This window comes from Haliotis rubra, unplaced genomic scaffold (assembly GCF_003918875.1).
Source record: "Haliotis rubra isolate DU_JTF1 unplaced genomic scaffold, ASM391887v1 Scf21, whole genome shotgun sequence".
Lineage (NCBI taxonomy): Eukaryota > Metazoa > Mollusca > Gastropoda > Lepetellida > Haliotidae > Haliotis > Haliotis rubra.
In genome coordinates, this window is record NW_025766114.1 from 1188524 (window position 1) to 1206442 (window position 17919).

Genomic DNA, 17919 nt, shown 5'->3' on the forward strand with positions numbered 1-17919 from the left:
GAAGGTAACTGATTCTGATAATGCATACACTGAAGGTCACTGATTCTGATAATGCATACACTGAAGGTAACTGATTCTGATAATGCATACACTGAAGGTCACTGATTCTGATAATGCATACACTGAAGGTAACTGATTCTGATAATGCATACACTGAAGGTCACTGATTCTGATAATGCATACACTGAAGGTAACTGATTCTGATAATGCATACACTGAAGGTAGCTGAAGCAGGTACAGTTATAAATTGAGATATCACATTAAATGAAATGAATTATGGTACATTTGCAAAATGAAATGAGATATGTTTGCAACATAAATATGATACATTTATAACATAAATATGGTACGCTTGTTAGAAAAATGAATTTCCTATCCAATATTAACTTTGTGTGTTTATAGGATGAAACAAAAGACATTTCTTAGAGGAAAAATGGCATATATTTTACACTATTATCCATTAGATTAATTACTACATGAAACATCATTGCATTAGTGGATATGGCCAGTACATTTATTTGGGGAATTTTTTAATTTTTTTTAGATAAAATAGGCTGTTCTATTTTGATGAAATACTTTTGTTACATTTAATCAAGTTCAATTTTTAGATCAAACACAGAATATTCCTTGAGGAGACCATATTATGTAACACATAAACTGTAATGTTTCTTTAAAATGAAACATGGATAAGATACACTTAACTTATTAAAGTACATTTCCAAATGAAACACATTACATTATCATAGAAGAAAGGATTTTTTTATATGAAATATGATCCATTTGTTTGATGAAACATGGTATATATTAAATATAAAATGAAAGTAATATATCTGAATATAAACATCTTCCAAACGATGGATAAATGTTTGTGATCAAACCAGACACTGTTTAAACATTTATACTTTCTCCCCAATTTAAATTTACGATAAATGTAGAAAAAGAGCACAAGGCAGCAACCAAGACTAAAGCATGTCGAGGGATAAGTGCTTATTGCCAATGATGTTTGAACGTGTTGTTTTGTCAACTGACAAAATAAGTGGATTTAATTTGAATAACTGAAGACAATTTTTCCATCAGTTGAATTTGGTATGTTTGCTCAAAGACATCTTTGATGTATAAGTTACTGATCTCTTGAGTTTACATACTGGCTGAAATTTGTGAAATTGATTGCCGCCATGTTGGTGTTCATAACAGGCGTCAAAGTCAAACGGCAAGGTTGTCAATATCACGCTTGAAGTAGACGTTCTTTGTGAAGAAATGCCAGGTTTGTATAAGTGCTTTCATCTGTAAAGTATATGATCATGGTATTAAGCACTTGATATCTACGAGGGTTTGATCAAAAAGATTTTGTGATAAAATATCTTGTAGTTTACGAGTGGCAAAGAATATACTTTCACTAGTCAAACACTTGATTTATTTTTAGAAATATCCCTGTCCATTTTCATTATGCAACTGTATTATCCAATCAAATGCACAGGGATTTTATGTACAGATAGCAAGAAAAGGTACTTTTGCAGTCCGGAGAAAAGAAAATTCCGAAAATATCATTATGGTCTTCCACTAGCGAAAAAAGCAAGGGTTTAAGTGTCTCAAAAACACATTGGCTTGAAAGGTAATATTGTTTCATATGTCTGTTGATTGACAGTTCGTTACTGATTTCGGCACTGAATAGGTTTTACAGTCTAAAGAAACCTTGAAAACACAATTATTATTTCTGAAGAAGAGCGTTCCAAGTGACTTCTTATATTCATCCCTGGGCAACACGTTCTTCAAATCATGTCTTTTCCTGTCTTATTTCTGAAGAATGTTAACGGAAACGGGCATTTTACAAAAGAATTTTTTAAAATACTCTGTAAGAAACAGGCACTTTTCAAAAGAATTTTTTTAAAAATTTCTGCAAGAAACTGGCAAGATCCTATTATAAAAGTTATTAAACTTTAGTATCTTTTTTTATCTTAAAATGTGAATGTTGACCATGCAAGTATTTGATTCTCAATCAAATAAGAATTATTGTTTTTCTTAAAAGGTGACTGTATTTGATTAGGTGAAAATGCACTGGGTGATGGCTAAATGCATCTCACGATTCTGACATTTTATTAATGTCATCACTGGTTTGACAATCTGAATCACAGATTTTCAACAGTCACAATGTTTCAAAAACACTGAATAAACAACAAAGTGTAAATGGATATTATCAGCCTTGAAATATGTAACACAAGATAGGATATTTTGAAAATGGACTACCGAAGCCTTGCTATCATGATTTGTTACTATGTGAGTGAGTGAGTGAGTGAGTGAGTGAGTGAGTGAGTGAGTGAGTGAGTGAGTGAGTGAGTGAGTGAGTGAGTGAGTGAGTATGGTTTTACAGCAATATCATGGCGGGGGACACCAGAAATGGGCTTCACACATTTTACCCATGTGGGGAATCGAACCCGGGTCTTCAGCATGACGAGCAAACACTTTAACCACTAGGCTACCCCACCGCCCCTGTTACTATGTGAGTGAATGAGTGAGTTTAGTTTTACGCCGCTTTTAGCAATATTCCATCAATATCATGGCAGGGGAACACCAGAAATGGGCTTCACACATTGTACCCATGTACAGATTTTAGTAATGGGTTGAGGTTTATCTCAGTAATAGGTGGAAACCTATCTTAAAAGTATAAAACTGATTATTTCTGTTGCGGGCATAGGATTATCTGAATAGACTGACTGACTGACTGAGTATGGTTTTACGCCGTTTTTAGCAATATTCCAGCAACATCAACGGTCTGTAAATAATCGACTGGACCAGAAATGGGCTTCAACAAATTGTACCCATGTGAGGGATTCGAACCGGACCTTGTCAACCATGTCACGAAAGCGCTTTAACCACTAGGCTACCCCACCGCCCCTATCTGAATAGAAGGACATGATTGAATATATTGGCTGGTACCATAGTTCAGTTGTTAAGTAAGAATTGTCTAAGTTATAGATAAAGGATTATCTTTGCATTAGGATTAAGGTTATTCTGGCAGTAGGTGGACGATTATCTTGGTAAGAGAAAAATGATTATTTCAGTAGTACATAGGATTTTAGTTCTGGAGTAGGTAGAGTGTTATATCAGTAGTCGGTAGCAGAATAACTTTTGATTTGATTGGTTTGTTGTTCAAGTTTGATCCTGCTCTGACCCACATTAGGTACAGATGTTGCAGCCCCAAATGTCAAAAACGTTTAAATTGATTGGTTTGTTGTTCAAGTTTGATCCTGCTCTGACCCACATTAGGTACAGATGTTGCAGCCCCAAATGTCAAAAACATTTGATTTGATTGGTTTGTTGTTCAAGCTTGATCCTACTCTGACCCACATTAGGTACAGATGTTGCAGCCCCAAATGTCAAAAACATTTAAATTGATTGGTTTGTTGTTCAAGTTTGATCCTGCTCTGACCCACATTAGGTACAGATGTTGCAGCCCCAAATGTCAAAAACGTTTGATTTGATTGGTTTGTTGTTCAAGTTTGATCCTGCTCTGACCCACATTAGGTACAGATGTTGCAGCCCCAAATGTCAAAAACGTTTGATTTGATTGGTTTGTTGTTCAAGCTTGATCCTACTCTGACCCACATTAGGTACAGATGTTGCAGCCCCAAATGTCAAAAACGTTTGATTTGATTGGTTTGTTGTTCAAGCTTGATCCTGCTCTGACCCACATTAGGTACAGATGTTGCAGCCCCAAATGTCAAAAACGTTTAAATTGATTGGTTTGTTGTTCAAGCTTGATCCTACTCTGACCCACATCAGGTACAGATGTTGCAGCCCCAAATGTCAAAAACGTTTGATTTGATTGGTTTGTTGTTCAAGTTTGATCCTACTCTGATTGAGGTATTGATTTGAGGTTGGTTGGTTGGTTGGTTGGTTGGTTTATTGTTTAATGCCAAACTCAGCAATATTCCAGCTATATGGCGGTGGTCTGTAAATAATCGAATCTGGACAAGACAATCCAGTGATCAACAGCATGAGCATCAATCTACACAACTGGGATATGATGACATGTGTCAACCAAGTCTGCAAGCTTGACCACCCGATCCCGTTAGTTGCCTCTTACGACAAGCATAGGTTACTTAAGACCAATTTTAACCTGGATCTTCACGGTTCGGAATACCTTTTGAAGCAGTTGGAGGATTATATAGGTAATTGGTGGAGGACTACCATTGTAGTAGGTAAAAGAATAACTCGGCAGAAGATAACTTTAGCAGTGGGTCGGGTATATCTTAGCATTGTGTCTGGCTACTTCTGACTCTAATAAAGAGAAGAGAGTCTTCTCGGTAAATACGTCTTAACTGTCAACAGAGAAACATCCTGCACTTGAAACACAGGAAACAGTTATTTTGCTGAAGGAAACAATTTAATGCTCTCCTAATTAAGCATAACATTTCATAGGAGGAGCTGTCAGGAGTAGGTTTTTGTGAGGAAGTAGACGTCCCTCAAAAGAGCAGATGGAGATCTCTCATTGGATGAAAAGAATCGTTCATCATTAAACAAAACCAGAGTCAATGGATTTATTTCCTATTTCTTGTGTATTGAAGACAGCCTCCGTGGTGTAGTGGTTAGAGCTTCCGCCCAGAGAGCGGAAGGTCGTGGGTTCGATCGTGGGTCGATCCCCGACCGCGTCATACCAAAAGACGTTAAAATATGGTACTTGTTGGTCCCTGCCTGGCGCTCGGCATTAATGGGTACAACAAGGACTGGTCGGCTTGGAGTCAGTATAATGTGTCTGAGTGGGGTATTCATGCTTCACTGCGGCGTGGTATGTCAGTGGGCTAGCACTATAAAACCAGCTTAAGTCTGGGCTAGAACAAGCAGCCGCACATACACATACACACGCATGCATGTCGTCATATGAGCGAAATATTCTCAAGCACGACGTTAAACCCAATTTCACCTCAACTCACCTTCTGTATTGAACTGAATATATGTCTAGGCCAATACTGGGAAGAGGACCAGACTATAGAACTGAGAGGCATTAAAGAGACGGAGAGGAACTCATGATGTTCTTCAATAGCATATATATGTATTATAATGTAAAGTAATACTGATGATGTGAGTGAATATGGTTTTACGCCGCTTTTAACAATGTTGCAATCAATATCACAGTGGGGGACATCAGAAATGGGCTTCACACATTGTACCCATGTGGGGAATCGGATCCGGGTCTTCGGTATGACGAGTGGATAAGTGAGGTTTACAGGTATTTGGGGTCTGGATAAGTGAGGTTTACATGTATCTGGGGTCTGGATAAGTGAGGTTTACATGTATCTGGGGTCTGGATAAGTGAGGTTGACAGGTAAATGGGGTCTGGATATGTGAGATTTACAGTCTGGATAAGTGAGGTTAGGTATTTGAGGTCTGGATAAGTGAGGTTTACAGGTATTTGGGGTCTGGATAAGTGAGGTTTACATGTATCTGGGGTCTGGATAAGTGAGGTTTACAGGTAAATGGGGTCTGGATAAGTGAGGTTTACAGGTAAATGGGGTCTGAATATGTGAGATTTACAGTCTGGATAAGTGAGGTTAGGTATTTGAGGTCTGGATAAGTGAGGTTTACAGGTATTTGGGGTTTAGATAAGTGAGGTTTACAGGTATATGGGGTCTGGATAAGTGAGATTTACAGTCTGGATAAGTGAGGTTAGGTATTTGAGGTCTGGATAAGTGAGGTTTACAGGTATTTGGGGTTTGGATAAGTGAGGTTTACAGGTATCTGGGGTTTGGATAAGTGAGGTTTACAGGTATCTGAGGTTTGGATAAGTGAGGTTTACAGGTATCTGGGGTCTGGATATGTGAGGTTTACAGGTATTTGGGGTTTGGATAAGTGAGGTTTACAGGTGTCTGGGGTCTGGATAAGTGAGGTTTACAGGTATCTGGGGTTTGGATAAGTGAGGTTTACAGGTATCTGAGGTCTGGATAAGTGAGGTTTACAGGTATCTGGGGTCTGGATATGTGAGGTTTACAGGTATTAGGGGTTTGGATAAGTGAGGTTTACAGGTGTCTGGGGTCTCAATAAATGAGGTTTACAAGCATCTGGGGTCTGGATAAGTGAGGTTTACAGGTATCTGGGGTCTGGATATGTGAGGTTTACAGGTATTTGGGGTTGGATAAGTGAGGTTTACAGGTGTCTGGGGTCTCAATAAGTGAGGTTTACAAGCATCTGGGGTCTGGATAAGTGAGGTTTACAGGTATTTGGGGTCTGGATAAGTGAGGTTTACAAGCATATGGGGTCTGGATAAGTGAGGTTTACAAACATCTGGGGTCTGGATAAGTGAGGTTTACAAACATCTTGGGTCTGGATAAGTGAGGTTTACAGGTATCTCAGGTTGGATATGTGAGGTTTACAGGTATTTGGAGTCTGGATAAGTGAGGTTTACATGTATCTGGGGTCTGGATAAGTGAGGTTTACAGGTATTTGGGGTTTGGATAAGTGAGGTTTACAGGTGTCTGGGGTCTCAATAAGTGAGGTTTACAAGCATCTGGGGTCTGGATAAGTGAGGTTTACAGGTATCTGGGGTCTCAATAAGTGAGGTTTACAAGCATCTGGGGTCTGGATAAGTGAGGTTTACAGGTATTTGGGGTCTGGATAAGTGAGGTTTACAAGCATCTGGGGTCTGGATAAGTGAGGTTTACAAACATCTGGGGTCTGGATAAGTGAGGTTTACAAACATCTTGGGTCTGGATAAGTGAGGTTTACAGGTATCTCAGGTTGGATATGTGAGGTTTACAGGTATTTGGAGTCTGGATAAGTGAGGTTTACATGTATCTGGGGTCTGGATAAGTGAGGTTTACAGGTATCTGGGGTCTGGATAAGAGAGGATCTTCTGTATGCTCACTGACACATGTTAACATGTCATAGTATCGTAATTGCATAGACTGATAATCATGCTGTTGATCACTGGATTGTCTGGTCCAGACCACCGCCATATACTAGTAGCTGGAATATTGATGAGTGCAGCGATTAAACAATAAACAAACAAAACAAACCTCTTGCATTTCATCATCAGTTCACCAGAACAAAACTTGATGAAAGGCAAACATCCAATGGCCATTAATCAAGTGTTATGTTTTAGAACATGATGAAATTTGGTACTTGTGTCGTTTTTCTTGTGACTCTCAAGTTAGACCATGGTTTTTGTGTATGCTAATTTGCATTACTAAACCTGTCCCTGTTACCCTCATATTTACAATGAGTCTTTCAAGATGTATTGACTGAAAGTGAGTTAGATGCCTTTTGACATACACTTGTCATGTAAAAATGGTATCTTGTTGGAGCAGTGTAGTAATTTATTTATTACTCGTTTTACCTGAGTAAAATATCTGAATTCTACACAGCTGATGATATGCAGATTGCTGCCCACCTGTAGAGAGCCTTTCTCTAAGACCGAATATATTTCACTAAGATTGTAAGATAATAAAAGAAGCGTGTATGAAACTATGATATAGCTAATAATAACATGGACAGAAGCATTACCAATTTAGAAACTTAAGCAAAATATCAAACTCAGATCAGCGTAGGCGAGAGGACCCCCCATTTCACCTTATCTCTATTCAGATAATCAACTGATACCAAAAATAGTTCCATCTATAAGTGATGTTTTTACATAATGGGTAACACAGCAGAATGTTTATTAAACGGTGATATCTCCAATGGGAGAGGACCCATACACTGTATACGCTTTGGCATGATCTAGTGTTTTTTTGTCACAGATGCAATAAACTTCAGGAATTGTATTGCATTTTGAATTTGAGCAAAGGTTTTACTTCCCTACTACATGGTCTGAGATGAGTTCTCTGTCAAAGGAGGTTATGTTCAGGGCACTACCTCATCTTACAGATGAAATCCTGAACTTGTCAACTTTTTTTTGTAATTAACAAGGTGTCCGACCTCCGATCAGGTTCATGGTTCCAATCTGGTTGACAAATTCATCTTCAGACATTATATAACCACTACAATGGTGCTCAATGAAAATTTAGAGTTAAATATGTTTCAGTACCAGACCTGGCATTGTGGGAGGAGTATCTGTTGACTGGGAGCATGTTACAGGGGTAGTCATCCCACAGATGACATCCTTACTTTGTCCTCTTGCTGAATGGGTAAACATCATGTGGCCAAAGTGTCCATCTTCAGACAAATTCATATTTAGACATTCTATAATCACTTCAATGGTGCCCAATGAGGGAACAAAATATCTTTCAGTATCAGACCAGGCATCCGAGGATGAGGATGAGTATGCAGTTACTGAAGCTGTAAACAACTTTGGTCATGTGGACAAAGTCTCCCACCTCAGATCAGGAGGCCCAAGGTTCAAATTCAGTCAAGGGACTTTGACATTTGGGGCGGCTACACCTGTACCTAATGTGGGTCTGAGAAGGATCAAATTTTAGCAACAACAGGTATGAGATGAGTCTTCTGTTGATTAAGAGTATGAGAACAAGATGTGATGACATCCTGAAGATGATATAATAAACATGTCCACATGCTGATGGGGTACAAGTCTTTGGTCTTTTTGACAAGGTGACTCACCTCAGATCATAAGGTCAGTGATTTAAATCCTGTCATGGGCCTCAGATATTTTATGGCCACAATGTGGGTCTGAGCATGTTGGAGGGCTGTCATTCATGACATCCTTACTTTAGGGTAAATGTCTTTGACCATGTGGGCTAATTGTCCACCTCAGATCAGGATGTCCAAGGTTCAAATACAGTCTTGGGACATGGATATTTTGTGGCTACATTAGTGCCCAATGAGTATGTTCAAATTTGAGCAAGAACACAAGGCTTAGGATGAGCCTTCTGTTGATGGAGGAGTGTGTAGCATGGTGTGGAGTCACTCCACAGATGACATCCTTACCTTGATGTAAACATCTTTGATCATGTGGGGATAAGTTTCCAACTCAGATCAGAAAGTTCAAGGTTCAGATCCTGTCTTGGGACATCTGGGTTGCTACATTTGTGCTTAATGTGGATTTGAGTATGTTCAAACCTGAGCAAGAACACAAAACTTAGGATGTAAACATCTTTGATCATGTAGGCTAAATGAAACAAATAAATCAGAGTGAGTGAATGAGTATGGTTTTAGCAATATTCCAGCAATATCAAGGTGGGGGACACCAGAAATGGGCTTCACACATTGTACCCATGTGGGGAATCAAACCCAGGCCTTTGGTGTGATGAGTGAATGCTTTAACCACTGGGCTTCCCCACCGCCCCAATTAAATCAGAAGGCCCAAGGTTCAAATCCTGTCTTGGGACATCTGGGGTGCTACATTAGTGCTTAATGTGGGTCTGAGTATGTTCAAATCTGTCAAGAACACAAGGCTTAGGATGAACCTTTTGTTGATGGAGGAATATGTAGCATGGCCTGGAGTCATCCCACTGATGGCATCCTTACGTTAATAACTTGCTGACCAGGTCAGCCTGTTTGGTCAAGCAGACAGGTCACTGAACCTGAGATCAAAATCCCATCATGGTACTCAGACACTTTATGGTTACTGACCTTGAAACACATAATGTAAGTCACTAAAGTATTCACCTTACAGCATACATGGCCTTACAAAACTGCCATTGCAACAAATACACCATATGTACAATGATATTGTTTGATTTTTAACCCAACACCCCACCACAGGGTGAGCCGACACAATCAAAGGACATCCCTGTTTCCCTGACAGGCAATGTTTGTGTACACATGTCACCTCGGTTTCCACAAATCTGTTAGTGATGACTCCACACTGGTGAAAAGGCCCTCAAAGTCCCGTGTTCCTTGATGATCAGATTGATACACACACACACTCACACCCTGCTGACAAGAAGCAAACATTGCACTCATCGATTTCAAACATTGATGGGGAATTAATCATGGAATTCCTCCAATCTGTTCCAAGTCTGCTATTTTGACAGCAGTGTGTGAACAACACAAATATACTTGCAGAATGCAAATACAATCCATCACGGAGGTTACAATCAACATGTCAGTTTTTGTAGTTGTGAGGCTATTTGTGAATGTGCCCGCTTAGATATCTCATGCATTACTTGTGTGCCAATCAAGATCTAGATATAGAAATGTTATGACAAGTTGAGCAATCAGTGTCGATGTGTACCTGCCTTTTGATGATTGAGGTCCATGTTTGTTTTATGTTTGTTAACGGATACTCTGTCAACATTTAGGATACTATCATGTCACCTGTGACGATCAGGATTAGAATTGGTCTTCAGGAATCCATGTTTGTTGTAACCAACCCAAGCGTTTGTTTGTTGTTTGACATTTTGTGCCCAACCCTTGAGATCTTCATCAGGTTCCAGGGTAGGTTCAGCTTATGGGGATTTTGGATCCCAGGTTCGTTTGTTTGGTTTTTAATTCCACACTCAGCAGTATTCCAGCTATATGACTGCGATCTGTAAATAATGGAGTCTGGACCAGACAATCCAGTGATCAACATCATGAGCATCAATCTACACAAATTTGGATACAATGACATGCGTCTACAAAGTCGGTGAGTCTGACCACCTGATTCGGTCAGTCGCCTCTTACAACAAACATGGGTTACTGAAGACAAATTCTAACCCGGACCTCCATGGGTCTCATCCGAAGGACACACAGACTTTTTTGATTGTGTAAATGGTTTTGTCGCTTTTAGCAACACCACAGTTCTCCTCTCTTTCACATAGTCAGTGTCCGTACCAATTCTGACGTGGATCTTTTCGAGTGACAGCTAACTCAGACACATTACACTGACTCCAAGCCGACCACTGCATGATCTATTCCCTTGTTGGGCACCAGGCATGGTAACAAAAAGTACCACCTTGTCTTAGGGATCAAACCACCTTTCACTCCCTGCAGACACCCCATCATTTAGACCACCGAGTCAGTATATATCATAATTGCATTGCCGAGCATAGCGTAGTCATATGTAAAAAAATAATTAGCCTGAAATTTCACAGAGGTCAATAAAATATATCACACTGATTTAATGTCAGACGGGTTTTATAGACCATTAGAACTTAAGTGAATCCGAGAGATACAGAATTGTAGATCTTAAGTTCAAAGCTGAAGATGGTGTCCCATTAAAAAACACATCAAATAAATAAAATAACCCTGATGCTGTAACATTTCAATCTGAGATATCATTTCTTGTGCTATCAAAATCTAGTTGCAAGCGAGAAGGTTTGAGAAAATACTTACAGAGACAGTTAAAGAGGTCATCAAATTCTTGATGACGGTCATTATCACAAAGCTTGACCAAAATAGCCAGCTTTACTTTTGTATACGACTTTTATATAAGTAATGGTTCACGTATGAAGATTTTATGTCGTTGTGATGCTTGGATATAGAATAACATCTTTTAACCTGACCAATACCTCACAGCAGGGAAGCCTGATGATATCTCCTAATGTTGTGTCAGGAGAACCTTACAGCCAAATTTAAATGAAGAATTTCTTTTTCTGGCCCTCCCATGTCAGCCTTCAAAAATATTTCAGCTTCATTTCCTTTGCACCTTGATTGGGAAATATATTTCAACGAGAGAAAACCATCATGCATATCCCAACAAACTGGAGTCATCACAATGCACATGGCTGAAACGTCATTATCACAAAGATTTCAGCTTCATTTCCTTGGCACCTTGATTGGGAAGTTTATATGTCAACGAAAGAAAACCATCATGTATATCATAATGAACTGAGCAATCACTATGCCCAAGCTGAAACATCATGACACTACCGAGGTGTTCCGAGATGTACATTTGTTGCTGAAACATCATGACACTACCGAGGTGTTCCGAGATGTACATTTGTTGCTGAAACATCATGACACTACCGACACTACCGACCGGTGTTCCGAGATGTACATTTGTTGCTGAAACATCATGACACTACCGAGGTGTTCCGAGATGTACATTTGTTGCTGAAACATCATGACACTACCGAGGTGTTCCGAGATGTACATTTGTTGCTGAAATATCATGACACTACTGAGGTGTTCCGAGATGTACATTTGTTGCTGAAACATCATGACATTTGTTGCTGAAATATCTACCGAGGTGTTCCGGAGATGTACCGATGAGATGTACATTTGTTGCTGAAACATCATGACACTACCGAGGTGTTCCGAGATGTACATTTGTTGCTGAAATATCATGACACTACTGAGGTGTTCTGAGATGTACATTTCTTGCTGCAGAAGCCTTGTCAGCGTGGTCCAGAATAAACAATGCCTGTGATTGATCCGAGTACATTCCTTGTATGTAAATAACACTTCACATTCAGTTGATTCCTTGTATGTAAATAACACTTCACATTCAGTTGATTGCTTTCGCACCATAATGTAGAGGACATCCACACAGGGGCTATTGACAGGCCATTGATTCCTGTAAATGTCATCAATGATAAGTACATACTATTACAATTGATAGCAATAACACAAGACCCTTTCATACTCTGACTATACTGCTGACTGTCATATACAATAGCTATATCGAAAACAAGAAGACTTGCCCATGTCGATGGCATCCTTGAAAGCTTACAATTGTCAAAATATTATCTTGGATTTCTGTGAAAAGGTAGCGACCTGCATGGCTAGTATAGTATATTTGTAAAGTAAAAAAGAGAATTGATGAAAGGTTGAAATAAACCCTACCACCAGAGAGTAAATAGTCACATTCTTGTGCTGGAAAAGCAAAATATATAGATCTATATGTGGTCAATAACACAAACAGATCCTTCTGTTGGCTTGGAACACAAACAGATAGATCAAATGGTCAATAACATAAACACATAAAACACATGGTCGACAATGCAAACACAATACCCATTTCATGGGCAATAACACACACAGTTCCATCTGATGGACAATTACATGAACACATCCATTTCATGGGCAATAACACACACAGTTCCATCTGATGGACAATTACATGAACACACCCATTTCATGGGCAATAACACACACAGTTCCATCTGATGGACAATTACACGAACACATCCATTAGATTGGGTAAAAACACACACAGTTCCATCTGATGGACAATTACATGAACACATCCATTAGATGGGTAAAAACGCAAACTGATTCATATGAAGGACAACAACAAATACAAATCCATGTAATGGACAATAAGACATAGCTTCATGTCATGGACAGACCAATCAAATGTACTGTAACACGAACAGTTCCATCTGATGGACAATAACAAAAATAGATCCATGTAAAGGACAATCCCACAAACAGATCCATATGGTGGACAATAACACACACAGATCCATGTCATGGACAACAACACACATGGATCCCTGTCATGGACAACAACACATGGATCCATGACATGGACAATAACACACATGGATCCATGTAATGGACAATAACACACATGGATCCCTGTTATGGACAATAACCCACACGGATCACTGTCATGGACAATAATCCACACAGATCCATGTCATTGACAATAACACACATGGATCCCTGTCATGGACAACAACACACATGGATCCATGACATGGACAATAACACATCCATGTCATGGACAATCCCACAAGTCATGGACAATAACACACAGATCCATGTCATGGACAACAACACACATGGATACAAGTCATGGACAATAACACACACGGATCCATGTCATGGACAATAACACACACGGATCCATGTCATGGATAATAACACACACGGATCCATGTCATGGACAATAACACACACGGATCCATGTCATAGACAATAACACACACAAATCCATGTCATGGACAATAACACACATGGATCCATGTCATGGGCAATAACACACACAGATCCATGTCGGACAATAACACACATGGATCCATGTCGGACAATAACACACACGGATCCATGTCATGAATAATAAAACACAGATCCATGTCATGGACAATTACACACACGGATCCATGTCATGGACAATAACGCACACTGATCCATGTCGGACAATAACACACATGGATCCATGTCATGGATAATAACACACACCGATCCATGTCATGGACAATAACACACACGTATCTATGTCATGGACAACAACACATGGATCCATGTCATGGACAACAACACATGGATCCATGTCATGGACGACAACACATGGATCCATGTCATGGACGACAACACATGGATCCATGTCATGGACAATAACACACTGGGATCCATGTCATGGGACGACAACACATGGATCCATGTCTTGGACAACAACACACATGGATCCATGTGTGGACAACAACACACGGATCCATGTCATGGACAACAACACACATGGATCCATGTCATGGACAATAACACACACACACAGATCCATTTGACAATCACATAGCTATTCCATCCATGGGCAATTACATGTCAATAACTGTCCAACTAAACTCACACAAACAGATACATCTAATGGATAATCACTAGCCATATAAATCTAAGGATAATCACAAGGACGTCTCTCTAATGGACAACCATGTGGTAAGGTGACAGTACAATTTATATAAGTGACAATATGGTGATCAGTCTGCAATGCAATACATCAAGTGGATTAGTTGGTCAATCTATCACTGCCTTCCAACACCCTGACTCAATGAGCAGTTAAACCACCAACATCTTTGATTGATATGCAAGCAAACAAGCGTCCTCCATGTTTTCTCGGAGTGTTCCGGAATACCAAATTTCCTGCTTCTTGAAAGACTTGTAAAAGTCATGAGTCCAAAACAGCTCTTCTGGGTGTTTCTGGTCACATAAAATTGCCCATAAAAGACATTAAGTTTTTATAGCTGAATCAATAAGGTTGTCAAACTTTATGGATAAATCAATGTAGCATTGTACCTCAAATGCGGCCTAATTTCACCAATCAGGGGTCGGGTGTTTGGAGTAAATCTGTAGAGTTCCTTCGGGCAGGAAGAAGGCAATTCCACAATTCAATTGTAAAGGGCAAGTGTGAGCAGCAGTGTCCTTTGTAAACAGGACTCAATAGAGCTTGGCAGCTGGGATAGAATCATCTATCTGGCTGTCCTTCAATGTACACCATAACCGAGTTCCCCTTCAATCGCATTACAGTGATACCATCGCAGTATTCCTTTGTACTGGCGGAGCGGGCTCCAACAGTAGAGCCATTACGGTAATCTTTTTTAAAGCTGAATGTGTGGGTCAGTCCTGTTTGGATATCAGGGGCCTCGTGGACATTGGTCAAGGGATGTCGCCTGACATCCGCAGACAGATTGACCTCTGGTCACTCCACATCAGCAACAGATATCAGGGCTCATCTTCCACCATTACTGGTCATACATATGACAGCTTGACTCAGACACGCAGCTTTGAGGTCAAGATGTATGTTCAAATCGGATGGCTGTTTCGAGCAGCGGTGGAATCTTTAGGATTAACAGATGTCTGCTTTCCAGACATAACATAACTCAATCTAAGATGTATCATTTATGATTGGGTGTTGATTATAGGACTGAGACTACTTTTGCTGACTGGCAGATTTATTCAAATGGTTCTGTTTTTGTGGAGCTGTACAAGACAAGTGAGCAATGTTTTTTACCTCAAGACAGCAATTACAAGACATATTCATGAGTTCATGGGTAAATGGGTTTTAGGCCACCATCGGCGGTGTTACTTAGCTGTATAGTGCAACAGCGTGGGCACTTGTTCCAGGAACCATGCATTATATGAACGGTTGATTGGCATTTTAGAAGTTGGTAAGCAATGTGAAGGCAATGCATTTTATCGATGAAAACTTTTATCTTCTATTATCATTATTCTTTACCCCATTTCAAGTATATAAGTCTGCACTGTCTTACCTCATGTTTGCTTAACCAAATAATGATCTGAACCAAAACGGTGAATCATTGACCAATCCAGGTGAATGGATTGTCAATGATGTCATTAAAATCATATTGTGATGTAAAGTCCGAATGACGTCACAAATGAGCAGTTCCAGATGCTACCGTGGGAGACAGCCGAAACGACCGGCTGATGATATTTCACTGCTGTACCCGTACTCGATTACAATGAGAGCAGACACAAAAAAACGTGTGTGGACCTTTTGGTTTACGTTTGTGTTTACAAAGTCGATAAACATCATGTGTTGGCGAATTTCCGGGTGTTATTGAGTATTTGAAGCTCGAGAATTCATTTGGAACCGACGGTGTCAGCATGATGTTTATCTTCTAATGTCGGCCATTTTTTAGTCCTGTACTTGTTTCATCATGACGTGCTGTCACTGTATATGGCCGTCTGAACTTGTTTCATCTAAAAATGGGGGTGGTGGGGTAGTCTAGTGGGTTAAGGCGTTCTCTAGTCATGCTGAAAACCTGGGTTTGATTCCCCACATGGGCACAATGGTTGAAGCCCATTTCCGGTGTCCCCCACCATGATATTGCCGTCTGAACTTGTTTCATCGAAACATGGGGGCGTGGGGTAGTCTAGTGGGTTAAGGCATTCTCTAGTCATGCCGAAAACCTGGGTTTGATTCCCCACATAGGCACTATGTTTGAAGCCAATTTCTGGTGTCCCCCACCATGATATTACCGTCTGAACTTGTTTCATCTAAACATGGGGGCATGGGGTAGTCTAGTGGGTTAAGGCGCTCTCTAGTCATGCCGAAAACCTGGGTTTGATTCCCCACATGGGCACAATGGTTGAAGCCCATTTCCTGTGTCCCCCACCATGATATTGCCGTCTGAACTTGTTTCATCTAAACATGGGGGCATGGGGTAATCTAGTGGTTAAGGCGTTCTCTAGTCATGCCAAAAACCTGGGTTTTATTCCCCACATGGGCACAATGTTTGAAGCCCATTTCTGGTGTCCCTCGCCGTGATGATGCTGGGATATTGCTAATGGCATAGATCTAAAACTCACTCACTCACTTGCCTTTTGAAGAAGTACATTATTTCACATCACAGCTGGTTGTTGTTTGGTTGTCAGTGTAAACACTAAGTCACACAAACTGAAACATTACAACAATCAGAGTACTAACATCACTTTGTTGAATGGGTCCTAGTGACTAAGTAGATAAATATGACAGACCAAAATCAGATCTTAGCACTAAGATGATCATACTATCTTGCACCAAGACTTACAATAAGCATAGTACTAAGATCGCTTTGATGAACGGGTACAGCTGACTAAATAGACAAACATGACAAACCAAAACAACAAGCATTTAAAGAGACATAAAAAAGACATAATACCCAAAATGATGATCTAGCAAACAGCATCGATGACTGCTCTTATTCAGCATGACCTAAAATCTTCAAATCAAAATGAAATCAGAAGTCTTGTTTGATTTTACATGAAACAAAACCTCAACAAAAGGTCAACATCATCTATGAAATCGAATCCAGCTTTTTTTAGCCAGACATAAAAGCTCAGCCAGTGACCTCAGATACCATCTACGACAGCTGTCGCCTCATGGAACATGACTCTGAAACATAAGAATACTTCAGACATCAAAGCCTGGAGACAAAAATATATCTGAAAATATGTCATATTTATTTTCCCCAGTTTTCATGACATGACACATGAGTTGGCGTGTTTTTATGTAGTTATAGCAATATTCCAGCAATATCATAGGGACGCCAGAAATGGGCTTCACACATTGTACCAACATGGGGAATAGAACCCAGGTCTTCGGCATGATGAGCGAACGCTTTAACCACTAAGCTACACACACACCCCATCCCCACACCCACCCTCCACCCCAACACATGACACTTGAGTGTGGGCAGATACCATGTGGGCAGATACAATGAGTCAATGTCTTCAAAATCACTGAAAGCACCTAAACTGGCTCCTAAACATTCTTAGGCCAGACCATATCTTGCTCACCAAGTTGAGACTGATTGCGAACAAACTTCCAACCGTTTTTTTTACCCAGTTCAGCTCCATCATAATCATGATCATCACTGACAG